Source organism: Micromesistius poutassou (assembly GCF_964030765.1).
Source record: "Micromesistius poutassou genome assembly, chromosome: 7".
In the NCBI taxonomy this organism is placed as follows: Eukaryota; Metazoa; Chordata; class Actinopteri; order Gadiformes; family Gadidae; genus Micromesistius; species Micromesistius poutassou.
The window spans coordinates 133444-149383 of NC_140277.1; the positions used below are offsets into that span (position 1 = coordinate 133444).

Below are 15940 nucleotides of genomic sequence, written 5' to 3' on the forward strand. Positions count from 1 at the left end.
ACGCTGAGCTTCAACAGGCAAATGCAATGTGACACTAGGGGAATGTATGAGAAGGAAATCGAGTCAGTCGACCTGCGATAAGCAGCTGATTCTGAACAAACTCGTCTTCGAGATGGATGTGTTTTAACGCATTTTTAGTCAATGAAATGTTAACACAACAGTATATATTTGACCATTTCATTTTAGAAATTTTAGTGGAAGCTGAGCTTCCCTTGCAGTGTTAGAGAAATCGCCACTGCCGTATACCCCGGTGAAATGTCAGAAAGGTATGAAAATGGATACCGCCCAAGCCTACTGCCGAGGCGTTCGAGAGACAGCGGTAATGTGCAAGCACGGGCATTGGGTGCCCTCAGGTAGCCATGAAGTTAAACAGACAGGTAAGCCATTACAGTTGTCCCTCAATGTATAAAAGTATAAAAGCACACCTTTAGTTAGGATAGTGATATCAAGTCTGTAAAGAAAGACGTTAATGTCAATGTGCGGCATAAAATTCAGAATTATCAAGTTAATTCAAACTTAAAATGCTATTTTAGTTCTTTTTTATTTTTTCTTGCGTAAACATTGGCTCAGTAATGACCCTCCCCTGCTCTCAAAGCCTTTGAATAACAGACAGTGTTGAAAAGGTAGGATGGTCACTTGAGTCCACCCTTAAAAGGTTTACTTAGTCCTTAGATTCTGCACCACAGCCCTAAATCCTCCAACAGACACACCTGCAGAGGACGATATAAAAGCTCTGGTCCCATCAGACCGACAACAAACCTCGAGGAGTCTCTCCGTTGTAGACATCCAGAGAAGCTCCGGTGCCAGTGTCCAGAAACAACCAGAGAGACCCAGAAGATGAAGACCTGCCTCAGCCTCCTCCTGCTCTTGCTGGGCCTCTGCCAGGCTCAACCTCTGGTGGAGGGAGAAAGTGTGGCTGATGTCCTAGAAGACAATGAGGACATGGAGATCAGCACAGAGATTCTGAATCTGATCTACAACAACGTCTCCAGTGAGATCCTGCCGGAGGGAGACCTCTCCCAGGCTCAACCTCTGGTGGGCCAAGAAAGTGTAGATGATGTCCTAGGAGACAATGAGGACATGGATATCAGCACCAGGATTCTGATCTCCAACAACGGCTCCAGTGAGATCCTGCTGGAGGGAGACTTGCTTCTCCCAACCACCAGAAACGCCATGAGGTGTTTTAGAAACAACTGCCTGTGGAAAAAGTCCTCCAATGGCCTGGTGACCATTCCCTACACAGTGAGCAGAGCCTACACCTTCGCGGAGAGGTCAAGGATTGTGAGCGCCATGCAGTCCTTCCACCGCACCACCTGCATCCGCTTCGTGCCCCGCCGGAACCAGTACGACCACATCAGCGTTGAGAGCGGAGGTGGATGCTACTCCGCTCTGGGCAGGACAGGAGGCAGGCAGGTCCTCTCTCTCCAGAGATCGGGATGCATGCACTTTGGAATCATGCAGCACGAGCTGAACCACGCTCTGGGCTTCAACCACGAGCAGACCCGGAGTGACCGCGACCGCTACGTCAGGATCAACTGGATGAACATCGATCGACGCAACGCCTACAACTTCAACAGGCAGAACACCAACAACCTGAACACGCCCTACGACTACGCCTCCATCATGCACTACGGCAGAACGGCCTTCTCCATTAATGGACGGGACAGCATCACCCCCATCCCAAACCCCCGTGTTCAGATCGGCCAGAGGAGGGGAATGACCCGGAATGACATCCTGAGGATCAACCGACTCTATCGCTGCTAAGACCAGCCACCGACCAGACCAGACCACCTGCCTACAAATATCAAACTGATGTAGTTGTTTTTCTCCCAACAATGTTCTCCTGATATGTGTCATTAAAAATGTCGCTTCACTGCAATTCATTTGTGTAGTTGTCATTTTTCATTTTGTTTTGGGTGATTATCAACATGAAGTGTTGATAAACCTGAAGAGACATGAAGTGTTTATCAACACTTTGTGTTGAACAGCTTTATACATCTTTGATGAATTATATTACCTATTACCATGTCCACCACAAGATGATGTTGTGCTTCTAATCACACAGACTACAAGGTGATCATGCGATTCTAATTACATACTAGTTGTAACAAAAACATGAATATTGGTACCATTGTTTTTAAAAAGGTAACTGCATGCTAATTCAATCACAAGGGATATATCCAAACCGATTTAGAAACCAGATGTATTTTGTAGATTACCAGGATACTGTTCCTGACCTCTATGCTAAGAAGCATTGTTCTGGACTATCACTACTACAACGATTGATGCTTCCTCTATTACAACTGCTAAAACCACTTTCATCCCCCAGATTAGGAGATGTCTCCATAAGGCCTTCATGTTAAAAGATGATTACTTCATTCTAAGACGGAACACGTGAATGATGGATCCTATCACCGGCACTCCCCAACTGACCCAAATCATTCCTCCTTACTGCTCCTTCATCCTGTACCAATACTTACTCCTAATACTAAAACTGTTTTAATCGTTGAGACAGTGTGAAGTGTGTGTGTGGTTGAAGGCTAGTTTAACCTGTGTGCCTGGTACTTCATTGCACCAGTTGTGCAGCCTAACCCAGCCCCAGAGTTCGATATGCCAGACTCGGGCCAGGTAAGGCTGCTTGAACCAACCATCAATCACCCCCACACCCAGTGTGTGAGTAACACGCATAGACTGTTTATAATACAGGTTAGACTTACTTTCCATATGTGTGCATCGGTGGAAACTATCGCTGAATTGAAAAAAAAAAAACAAGTACTCAAGTTGGTCCTGCTCGTTTCGATTAAGAACATATCTATGGAGGGGCGCTTATGTCCTATCTGTCCATTATTCTATAGGCTATAAGTATTTAAACCAAGCATGACTTGTCGAGGTCAGCAGACAGCATTTTAGACGCAGCAGTGTAGGCTAGACAATGTCAAACATGCTACCAGGACTTCTATCACCAGAAGCTCAGCTTAAGTTGTTTTATTATTATTAATAAAAATGAATAATGCAAATACTTCATATACCGTATACCAGTGGTGGCTGCTGGTCTTTCAAAGAGGGGAAGCTAATTTTCGGCCTACATCATATAAATTGTCAATTTATGTATATACTGTATAGTAAATTATGCTCTCTGTTCCTTTTCAAGGAAATGCGCTGTCATACCAACTAGCTGTCCTTTCCAGTGACTAGACCAGTGTCCTCTCAATGGCCAGCAGAGCTAGGCTGCTTAAACGGCAAATGGCCCATTGTGTTACGGGTGTAGGACTTGAGCCGCTTTAAACAGGAGAAGCTCCTTTCTACACCTGCAGATGTAGCTCTAATTGTTGCCACTAATGAAAACAGTTTGTAAAGCTGAGGCATTGCACTGTCCAACTCCATGTCTTTAAGGAACACCAAGAAATCACACAGCTTTCCCCTGTCACCCTGCAATTCTTGATCTGAATACAGGACTTGAAGTTCAGACCTCAGGCTCCCTGAATCAAAGTGATGGCCAATTACCAAAAGATATTAAACTTGAACAAGTAAATGTGGGAATTATGTTAAGCTGAAGCAAGGAATTGTGTGAATAAGTCTATGAAATGTACGATGAATATTGTCTAGCAATTTTGCCAAGCAAATATCAAGAAATAGCTTGCAGTTCATCTTTCGACTCGCTTGCAGAATCCGCGATGGGACTGAGGAATGAAGACAGCTCCGGTGACTTTTTATAGTTCAAAATCGCTGTCAATCAAACAGCAACTCAGTCTTTCGCAGACCCTCCAATCATCATGCAGAAGCCCAGCGTCCAGGCCAGCCTACTCCTCCATTCACCCCCAGAGACGCTGAGCGCCCGTGGGAGGGACATAATCGCAGCATTATCCAATGACCGTCGACTTTCGACGCACTAAAAAAAGCTGTTCTATGCAGCCCCATTGAAGTGGATGGACGCTGAGCTTCAACAGGCAAATGCAATGTGACACTACGGGAATGTATGAGAAGGAAATCGAGTCAGTCGACCTGCGATAAGCAGCTGATTCTGAACAAACTCGTCTTCGAGATGGATGTGTTTTAACGCATTTTTAGTCAATGAAATGTTAACACAACAGTATATATTTGACCATTTCATTTTAGAAATTTTAGTGGAAGCTGAGCTTCCCTTGCAGTGTTAGAGAAATCGCCACTGCCGTATACCCCGGTGAAATGTCAGAAAGGTATGAAAATGGATACCGCCCAAGCCTACTGCCGAGGCGTTCGAGAGACAGCGGTAATGTGCAAGCACGGGCATTGGGTGCCCTCAGGTAGCCATGAAGTTAAACAGACAGGTAGGCCATTACAGTTGTCCCTCAATGTATAAAAGTATAAAAGCACACCTTTAGTTAGGATAGTGATATCAAGTCTGTAAAGAAAGACGTTAATGTCAGTGTGCGGCATAGAGTTCTGAATTATCAAGTTAATTCAAACTTAAAATGCTATTTTAGTTCTTTTTTTCTTTTTTCTTGCGTAAACATTGGCTCAGTAATGACCCTCCCCTGCTCTCAAAGCCTTTGAATAACAGACAGTGTTGAAAAGGTAGGATGGTCACTTGAGTCCACCCTTAAAAGGTTTATTTAGTCCTTAGATTCTGCACCACAGCCCTAAATCCTCCAACAGACACACCTGCAGAGGACGATATAAAAGCTCTGGTCCCATCAGACCGACAACAAACCTCAAGGAGTCTCTCCGTTGTAGACATCCAGAGAAGCTCCGGTGCCAGTGTCCAGAAACAACCAGAGAGACCCAGAAGATGAAGACCTGCCTCAGCCTCCTCCTGCTCTTGCTGGGCCTCTGCCAGGCTCAACCTCTGGTGGAGGGAGAAAGTGTGGCTGATGTCCTAGAAGACAATGAGGACATGGAGATCAGCACAGAGATTCTGAATCTGATCTACAACAACGTCTCCAGTGAGATCCTGCCGGAGGGAGACCTCTCCCAGGCTCAACCTCTGGTGGGCCAAGAAAGTGTAGATGATGTCCTAGGAGACAATGAGGACATGGATATCAGCACCAGGATTCTGATCTCCAACAACGGCTCCAGTGAGATCCTGCTGGAGGGAGACTTGCTTCTCCCAACCACCAGAAACGCCATGAGGTGTTTTAGAAACAACTGCCTGTGGAAAAAGTCCTCCAATGGCCTCGTGACCATTCCCTACACGGTGAGCAGAGCCTACACCTTCGCGGAGAGGTCAAGGATTGTGAGCGCCATGCAGTCCTTCCACCGCACCACCTGCATCCGCTTCGTGCCCCGCCGGAACCAGTACGACCACATCAGCGTTGAGAGCGGAGGTGGATGCTACTCCGCTCTGGGCAGGACAGGAGGCAGGCAGGTCCTCTCTCTCAAGAGATCGGGATGCATGCACTTTGGCATCATGCAGCACGAGCTGAACCACGCTCTGGGCTTCAACCACGAGCAGACCCGGAGTGACCGCGACCGCTACGTCAGGATCAACTGGATGAACATCGATCGACGCAACGCCTACAACTTCAACAGGCAGAACACCAACAACCTGAACACGCCCTACGACTACGCCTCCATCATGCACTACGGCAGAACGGCCTTCTCCATTAATGGACGGGACAGCATCACCCCCATCCCAAACCCCCGTGTTCAGATCGGCCAGAGGAGGGGAATGACCCGGAATGACATCCTGAGGATCAACCGACTCTATCGCTGCTAAGACCAGCCACCGACCAGACCAGACCACCTGCCTACAAATATCAAACTGATGTAGTTGTTTTTCTCCCAACAATGTTCTCCTGATATCCTCATCCTCATCCTCATCGTCGTCCGCTTATCCGGGGTCGGGTCGCGGGGGCAGCAGCTCAAGCAGGGGGCCCCAGACTTCCCTTTCCCGGGCCACATTGACCAGCTCTGACGGGGGGATCCCGAGGCGTTCCCAGGCCAGTGTTGAGATATAATCTCTCCACCTAGTCCTGGGTCTTCCCCGGGGTCTCCTCCCCACTGGTCGTGCCTGGAACACCTCCCAAGGGAGGCGTCCAGTGGGCATCCTTACCAGATGCCCGATCTCCTGATATGTGTCATTAAAAATGTCGCTTCACTGCAATTCATTAGTGTAGTTGTCATTTTTTATTTTGTTTTGGGTGATTATCAACATGAACATCAGCTGCTCAACACTTCATGTTGAACAGCTTTAAACATCATTGATGAGATGGACCTATTATCATGTACAGGGGCGGATCTTTGGGCGGGGCAAGCGGGCCCGCCGCCCCCGGGCCCACGCCCGCCGCTGCGTCACGGGCCCCTCCCATTCTCCTCAACGGGGCCCGCGCAACAACAAGCGAGAGAGGGAAGAATAAATTACATAGATTGGTTTTTCCTCGAATCTCTAGGCACAGCTAACTTTAAAGTTAATGCAGAATAAATCAACATGCGAGTTGATATACCCGTGATTTAAGGTATGCTACTTCATCATGGTGTGAGTCAGTATTTTGAAAAATAAAAAATAAATCTTGAAAAGGAATAAATTACTGACTTATTTTGTTAATCTATGTTGTTGCTTTTCGTATTCAATCAAATCAATTCATTGCATGGTGCCCGTATGCATGATGGGTACCATATCCGCCCCTTGACTTCATCTGACGTCAACCGTGGCCAACAGACTGTAGGCTGTTAGTTCACTCTGCTGAACAGACCATTGGGCTTATTGAGTATAGAACCATAGTAGAGGCTAATTAAGTCTATGAGTGGTTCTGTATTTAAAAAGCATTGAAAAAGTAAACAAAGCATTCAGGATTGTGTCTTCAATGTTAAGCCTTTAATACTGCCTCTGCTTAAATGTTGTGCTGTACGATGTATACGTCAAATGCCTTTATTGTAGTTCTACTCGATTAACTGGGTACTTGCTTTTTTAATATATATATATATATATATATATATATATATATATATATATATATTTATTTATTTGTTAAGATGCTTAGAATTCATATCATGTTATCTTTGTGGTGCATCATGCTTCTGCATATTGCTGTTACCATTCTTTGTGATTGTCATCATCATGAAATGGTAGAGCGTTCACTGTTGCGCTCTATTGACATTGTCAATAGAGCGTAACAGTGGCCCACTTTTTGAACCCCTCTGGTTCCGGAAGTAAATTTCCCATTCATTTTCACCACTTTTCGTAAAAATCGTTACATTTGAGTTTTAAGCATGGAACCAAGGCAATCGTTTGTCATGGTAGTCGTTACCATAAAACGTTTGATTCAGGGCAAAAAAGAATTTGGAAAACGGAAGAAAAGGCGACGGTACAAGACTGTGTACATATATTTTTGTGACCGAGTGAAGGAACTCCTCGTCCCATAAACCATTGCGAACCTTTTCACAATGGTTCCAACCCAATAGTTTAGTGGGCTTCTTGCATCTTATTACCTTTATCATTATTATATTGTTTATATTGTTAATACAAGTTGTGTCATATATTGTGTGTGTGTGTGTGTGTGTGTGTGTGTATGTTAGTGTTTAATATAATCTCACTGTAATATAATATAATAGTCACTGCATAATAACGTTGCTGCTTTTTAATACGTGTGAATTCAGTCTCTTATTCCAGTTATGTATTCATTCAAAATTATATATTCCTAGCTTTTATACTACCTAAATTACAAATGAGCACTGCTAGTGCTATATTATCTATTTTTACTACTTACTTTACTTTATTTTTAATCATGTATTATATATCAACATATCTTTTAACATGTAGAGCTCATTTGCTGTACAGCTTTTCAAACAACTCTACCTTTCCTTTGATCTAAATCCTGGTTGCTGCCGTAAGCGATCGAGTTGAGTGACAGCAGTCATCCACGCCTTGACTTTGATGTTTCCTGGTAACAGCGAGCTCCACCAATCAAAGACGACTGTCACACTTCAGGATTATTGGTATTGTAGTGATTTCAAAGGACGTTGTGAATAAAACGTGTTTTTCTAAAAAAAAATACTTGTGGCTTCTGCAGGAGCATACACCATCGTTTCACAATATAACGGCGCATGGTACGTATACTTTGGATGATTACGACTTTATGGCTTTTAATCAAAACCTCTTTGGTGAAAATGAATGGGATTTTTACTTACAGAACCACACTGTCGCTCTCTATGACTTTGCTGAACGCCAGGTGCGTTGAATGCCTTTTCAATAAAATCGCAATGAATAGGTAAGGTGTAAGCCTGTGGCATTTTGTGTGCATGGCATTTAGACTTTTCCTCAAACTCAAACTACCAACATTTTGAACACAAAATATATAGGCTAGACTAAAGGCTATAAAGGATTTTTTTTCAGTTTAAGGCTTATTATATAATTCCCCAGCCAGGCCTTCTAATCAGTTATTTTTATAATTTGTCCATATCCATACGTTCTTAGAACTTCTGATCTCTTAAAACAAATTTGTTAAATATTTTTGTTGGACTAGCCTACTATAGGCCTATATTTCAGATGCGGTTCAGTAGTGTGTATGTGGCTTTATTTTGTTGGAATCTTTGTAATATATGTTTATAGTTTGGCCTAACCCAGCCACTTAAGGGGGTTAGTCAGCTCGACTAGGTTCCCGTCCCAAGCCTGGATTAATGGGGAGGGTTGGCATCAGGAAGTAAACACACTACTAAAACATGAATATTGTTACCATTGTTTTAAAAAGCATGATGAAAGCATGATAACTCAATCACACGGGACACAACGGTGTCCATTTTGATTTGTTTGACCTTCTCACAGCGGAACATAAAGCTCTCGGAAAAGTCATGTGATTGTATCCTTTGAGAGAACCACTTGCAGTGAGATCTGTGGAAAAAGCCATCACAAAGACATGGAGTACAAATATAGCAAGAATCATGATGCTACTAGCCCATGCTATTAAATGCTCTCACAACAGTACGGGGCCTTGGATAGGTGCAATGGGAAAGCACACTGGAGTGTGCTTTAAATGGAGTGCATACAATGCATGTTCACTGACTGTGAGACCAAAATAGGACGCATGATTCGAGCACTTTTCCGACCCTTATGCACGCAGCACCCAACACGCAGTCCAAATTCAATAGGATTTATTTGCTAAATTCAACAAAGTGCACTGTGAAAAAAGAAGTGCAAGAATTCTTTCAACGTAATAAAATATCAAAATAAAAGAAGGTGAAACAAATTGATTAAATAAACAAAAAAATGTATAAACGTCAATCATTTAATAACGGATAGATTGAGTGTCACGCTCAGAGAGACACCTCAGGAGGTTCAAAACAGCAAGCCCCCCCAAATGCCTCACAACACACTGACTGTAAATACCGCGTTGGGATTATTGTGTTCATGTGCCAAGTCAAGTCAAGTTTTATTTGTATAGCACAATTTTACATGCGGCTGAGCCGCAACCAAAGTGCTTCACAGGAAGTGCAGATACACAATGAAAAAAAAAAACCTAGGGCAAAAAAGCGCAAGAAAATAAAAGAAAAGGAAGGATTAAAAGACAAAGACTCTAGGAGTTAAAATAGGATAAAATAGAAGAGAAATTTAAAAGGTAACTAGGGGACACTATTTGCTGGCACTTGTAAAAAGGAAACGCTAATCGAAGGCCAGTGAAAAAAGGTGGGTCTTTAAATGAGATTTAAAATCATTTAGCGACTGGGCTGCCCGGATGTGTAGGGGGAGGCAGTTCCAGAGTCTGGGAGCTGCCACCGCAAAGGCTCTGTCCCCCCTGGTTTTTTGCCTGGTCCTGGGCACCTCCAACAAAAGTCGGTCCGCTGACCGCAGTGCTCAGCGCTGTGCGGTGCATCTGAGTAGGAATGTGTCGGCACACAAATCTGGCAGGCAGGCGGCCGGCTGAAGGCCTGCTGACAGGCGCTCAGAAATAAACGTTGATTTTATGCCCGGCTTCTTTCTGTGCCAGAAAGGAGATCCCCTTGGGAGACAGAGTGAACAGTAGCAGGGGGCCTGGCCCGGCTCCAGCGTGGGTCGGCTCGTCCTGGGTTGAGCTCCACCAGGTGGGTCATGGTCTGGTGGTGTGGGGGATCGCCCTGCACTCCGACCATTCATGGTGCCTTCTATTTGTCCACCCGACTCGATCTGCGAGTCGGATTTCCGAAGCCGTTTCTCAATTCGCGTTCTCGTGTGTACTCGTGTAGTACTTGCGTTCTCGATAAACGTCATCAGTGGTGGCCCCAAGCACTGTTCCAATTCCAAAGTACGCGAGTACTGTCGTAAAACCCGGAAGTGTTCTCGATGAGTTCTCGATGAGGCCGTTCTACCGAGGATGCATCGGAGGTGACTCGTGTGGACAGTCTGTACTTGAAAGTCCGGACTTGCCAAGTACGTACTTCCAAGTCCCCGACTCAAACGGCTCGAGTTACGAACCGGAAGTTGCAAATAGCACGCCCCCGAGGTCGGAAAAACGACTCGTCAACTCGTCTGAACTCAGAGGACCCCGAGTTCAGTAACAAAGATGGCTACTCCGAGCATCACATGTAGTAAACATTGTGGTTTTCTACTATTTTAAGCACTTGTGTTTTTGTTGTAACCAAATGAAGAAGTCGTACACATAGCACTGTATACGGTTACCTATAGGCATGTCGTTGCAGTCTTATTATGTGTTAAATACCGCCTATTTTGTAGCTTGTGCCGCTGAAATTGGCTAGAGACGCTCCATGTTGCTATAACAACGCCGATTCTTGAGCAGAAAGCAGAGCTCCGACTCGTCTTGCTGTGCGCCAAATAGAACGAAAAAACCCGGGGTCACTCGTTTTACGAGACGGATGTGACGTCACACCCGAGCTGCAAGTCGCGATTACGAGACAAATAGAAGGCACCATTATTCTGCGGAGCCCCAGCTCTGATGCACTCCGTCGGTGCTCTTCAGTTCGTGGAACAGAGACGGCGTCGTGATTGAAAGTGGAAGGGCAGGAAATCAACGGCCAGGAGATCTCCACAGGCCACAGGAAGGAGGCTGAATCACTGTCTCTACGTCACACACACACACGTGCACAAAAACACGTAGACACAGACACAGACGCGCACACACGCACGTGCACACACACACACGCACACACACACACACACACACACACACACACACACTCATACACATACACCTACAGCTACACACACATACACATACACCTACAGCTACACACACATACACAGTCATTTTCTCTGGCTCTCCTTCTTGTTTCTAAGTCTCTAATCTCTCTCTACCAGGGGATGGGATGGGATGGGATGGGGGGGGGGGGGGGGGGCTTTGTTCAATCAATTGTGATTTGATTGTTCTCAGCCCCACTTGTAAGAGGCTTTGGATAAGCATCATGAGTTTTTTTTAATGAATTTGTTGAATTCAGACACAGAATCAAACCATTCAGATACAATATATAATATATATAATAATATAATCATCATTCAATTGATAACATAGAAAAAATAGGTTATTTGGAAATACATTACAACTAACATAACTAGACTTTGGTTTAAATGTTGAAATTTGACCAAAGTATGTTGGAATAAATTAGCAATTAGTGTTTAAGCCATTAAAGTATTGATTCTGACAGGAGACATCATGTTGCAAACTGCGGGTTAGACAGACCGTACCGCACAGCGAGACAGCGTGCCTGCGCACTAACATATGCATGGTCAAACACAGGCTCACCGATGCATGGTTAAATACACTCACAGACACGTGCACGCACACACACACGCACACACTCACACACACACACACACACACACACACATACACACACTCACAAATACACTTGCATTTGGGCACACCCTTACGCACACATGCACACTTATATGTATGTGTGTGAAACACACAAACACAGGCTCATGCAAGCCCACACACACACACACACACGCACACACGCACACACGCACGCACGCACGCACGCACACACACACAAACTTACATGTGTGTGCACAAGCTCACACACAAACAGTGAATCCTGGTGGAATAAACACATTACCACGCTCACTATGTTGTGACCTTTATCAATCCTCCCACACTCTTTCCAGAGGCTGTCCCCGGAGACCTTTGTTCCTGGATGTTTCTGTAGTGGATTGCCTATTTGACACACTTCTTGTATAAATATTTGGACTATTTGGACAGGTGAAAAATGATTTCAATTCTAAAACTGCTGGCCGGGGCTATGTATCATTGATCACACACACACACACACACACACACACACACACACACACACACACACACACACACATGCCTGAACACATTTCAACACAGACCACACACACACACACACACACACACACACATGAACACATACATACACACACACACACACACATGAACACATTTCAACAGACCACACACACATACACACGCACACACACACACACACACACACATGAACACATTTCAACACATACCACGCACACATACACACACACACACACACACACACACACACACACATGAACACATTTCAACACAGACCACACACACATACACATACACACACACACACACACACACACACACACACACACACGCATGAACGCATTTAAACACAGACACACATCCCATCAGGATACTTAGCAGAACTAAATTAGCAAGAGTTTTAAAAAAAATCAAGGGACATGGTGGTACTGATGTGGTTATTTCATTTAGTTACAAATTCCAGTAATTGCGTATCCTCCAGAATTGTCATGAAGAGGCAGTTAGAGCGAGACACAGCTGCTATCAAACACCCCCCACCCCCCATAGAGCTGCTGCACACAACCGCTCATACTCCCTCCAATCCCCCCCTAGCAAAGCCAGCAGGGCAGCCTTGTATTTCCTTTATGGGGCCTAACAGGAGTCGTAATGTAAGCTGTACATAACAAACAATGGTAGAGACCGATCAGATTTATGTATTTATTCCATTACATTGCATCTATAATTCTATAACTGTGGACATGTACAGCCAATGTCATGCATACATTGGTCACTTTAAGATTGGTATACATCACAAAATGCAGATGAGCGGTACGAGACTATAACCAGACAATCTCCCTATTAACTCGATACAAACACAGTTTATGGAACGGTAATGCCATCAAAGATTACTGCAATTTGATAGCTGTTGACAGTGTACTATACAGCTTGACTGTACAAACATAAAATAAATATCTGCATGTAATGTGTTCATGCTGAGGAGCTGGAAAAATAGATGTAACATTTGGCTGTAGCGCAAAAGCTAATACTTTAATACTATGCTGCTTAAAGAGCACCCGTATAGTCTGGTACTCATTATCGTTTGTGTTCAATGGGAGGAGAAAGGAGATGAAATATGGCTTATTTAATGTTATGTTTTCAATGTTATGTCATCTTTTGACTGGCGAAAGTAACATTTCAGTAAAATCTGCCAAATTCATTTCCATTAAATGATGATGACAATCACAAAGAATGGTAACAGCAATATGCAGAAGCATGATGCACCACAAAGATAACATGATATGAATTCTAAGCATCTCAACAAATAAATAAATATATATATATATATATATTAAAAAAGCAAGTACCCAGTTAATCGAGTAGAACTACAATAAAGGCATTTGACGTATACATCGTACAGCACAACATTTAAGCAGAGGCAGTATTAAAGGCTTAACATTGAAGACACAATCCTGAATGCTATGTTTACTTTTTCAATGCTTTTTAAATACAGAACCACTCATAGACTTAATTAGCCTCTACTATGGTTCTATACTCAATAAGCCCAATGGTCTGTTCAGCAGTATCATACACTGGCATATACACAATAAGAGACCTTGCAAAACACAGAAGCGAATACACTTTCAAATGCTGTGCAATGTTCACAGAGGCTGAAAGGCCCTCTGAGTGGATCATAATGAGCTATTGCTCAACACAAGCGTGGATCAACGGACCTTGTAAGTGGCACTGTCATTTTGAATGCCGTTCAAACCGTTGAACCCACTGATCTATGAAAAGTTAGGAAAATAATAATACTCCATCATTTAATGCCCGTTTCATTAAGTTAAAGTCGCACTGCATAAGACTGAGCCCCTCCCAGTTATTAAGACTTTCAGAAACCAAAGAGAATTCAAGTGTCCATCCTTACCGGCTGTGCAACTGTGTGATGCCAGCTAGCGTACCGCGGCCAGCTAGCGTACCGCGGCCAGCTAGCGTACCGCGGCTGGCTAGCGTACCCCAGCTGGCTGGGTGACTAAGTGGAAGGGAATCATCAGCAAAGGGAGAAGTACGAGCTGCTCAGCATTTTTTTTTTTTTTTTATCATTTACATTACCGGATCTGATTTTATTGAGAACATGAAATCAGATAACACTGAAATCCTCATCGATCAGCATTGACAGATACAGCTACAAGCTAGTTGAAATGTTGTGACTTTAAAACCGTTTTTTAATTAAGGCTTTGAGAACCCTCTCAGGACGAAGGGTTACTGTTCAGACCAACCCACTGTCCTGACAATCATACAACATGTAAGCGGTGATTGACTGAATTCATAGATTTTCTGAAAGCAAGGTTCAAGTGATGCCAGCAGTAAACAGCGACCGTGAAATAGACAATTACAAACGCTGTCGCCCACCCTGAAGGAGACCGGCACAAGAAATCACACCAAGGTCTTGGCGTCAGTCCAGTCCAACACCTGTTAACCCTCTGCAAATGAGAATGCACTTTGACCTCTGGTATGACCGGCCAATCGGGAGGGAGGGAGGAAAATGCTCAGAAAACGCAAACGGGTGAAGAAGGGCAGAAATGTGTGAGAGAAAGTGTGATAGCCATCTGTCGAGGGAGGGAATCGGTTCATGTAGCGTGCACAAGACATTTTGATCCGTCCAGTCAATGTTAACGAAGCGACCAGAGCACAGCGCGGAAACCGCTGAACTCAAGTTGGGCAACGATCTCGCAGAAAGCAACGTGGTACCAGAGAAGCCGGCGGCGTCATCGCTCTGAACACCTGGTTCAGATGAGAGCCGCATGGAGAGAGCGCGCTGGTCTTCCTCCTCGCCACCGCAGAAGGCGAAGAATTATTTAAGGACAAGCCACGGGAGACGAAGGGGAGCAAAAGGTGTGCTGAATGGGTTAGGCGTAGGTTTTTTTTCTTTTACTGATTCGACAGCGTCTGGGGAACAGAGAGCGTCGGGTGGTTCTGCTCTCGTCGGGAGCATCGGGGCGGAAAACGTGAGCAGAATGCCGCGCTGCTGCTTTCCAGCTCCGGCTCTCCCGTAACAGCAGCGAGAGAGAGAGAGAGAGAGAGAGAGAGAGAGCGAGCACATCGTCACGTCAAAGGCTTTTCAAGTCACCCCCCCCGGGGCCATAGAAATGTGTTCACCCCTAAACGACCCTCTTTTAACAGCAATAGATTTTCTTTCATTTCCTGGCTGCGTTCAAAGCGCGCAGTTTACTCCTGGCCGTCAGGCCCCTTTGCGGATCCCCGCCTGCACTGTGCTTGCACTGCTCAGTTCATCAGAACGCCGGGGCTCTTAGGAGGCATAGGCAGCATCGTAGCGACGTGTTAACGTCTGCGCTGACCGTCATAAAGCAGAGACGGAGGGGGGGGGAGGAGAGGGAAAGAAGAGAGAGCAAGAGAGAGAGGGAGAGGGAGGAGAGAGACCGAGACAGAGAGAGAGAGAGAGAGTGTTTATAAAAGCTTGGCTCAAGCTATTCCAAGAGTAAATTGAACCACATTGAGAGTAACCGCTGCTACGTGAACAGCCGTTAAAGGAGAAGGGGGGGTCCGCGGGGGCGGGGGGGGGGGGGTCGCCATGCAGTAGCAGTCCTTGAAGTCGTGTGTCATGTCGTCTGGTGTCACGTTCCCTCCCGGTCATTTCAGCCGTTCGGCCCCCCTGGTTTCCGCGGCGACGGGTCAGAGCCCCATGGTGACCTGCGTGACCTCCGAGGTGAGGTCGTCATGGCCGGCGCCGCTGCCGCGGCCGCACAGGTCCACCGACGACCCCTCCAGGG

At 45.1% G+C, this 15940-nt stretch overlaps 2 pseudogenes across 2 annotated transcripts; both read left to right on the top strand.

The window, feature by feature from the left end:
- Positions 1-837: 837 nt before the first annotated feature.
- Positions 838-1764, top strand: LOC311350099 (hatching enzyme 1.2 pseudogene; annotated as a pseudogene). The gene has a single exon. The product of its transcript is annotated as a hatching enzyme 1.2 pseudogene (transcript).
- A 3004-nt stretch (positions 1765-4768) lies between these two features.
- On the top strand, positions 4769-5695 carry LOC311350100 (hatching enzyme 1.2 pseudogene; annotated as a pseudogene). Its single transcript has one exon. The product of its transcript is annotated as a hatching enzyme 1.2 pseudogene (transcript).
- The last annotated feature ends 10245 nt before the right edge of the window (positions 5696-15940 follow it).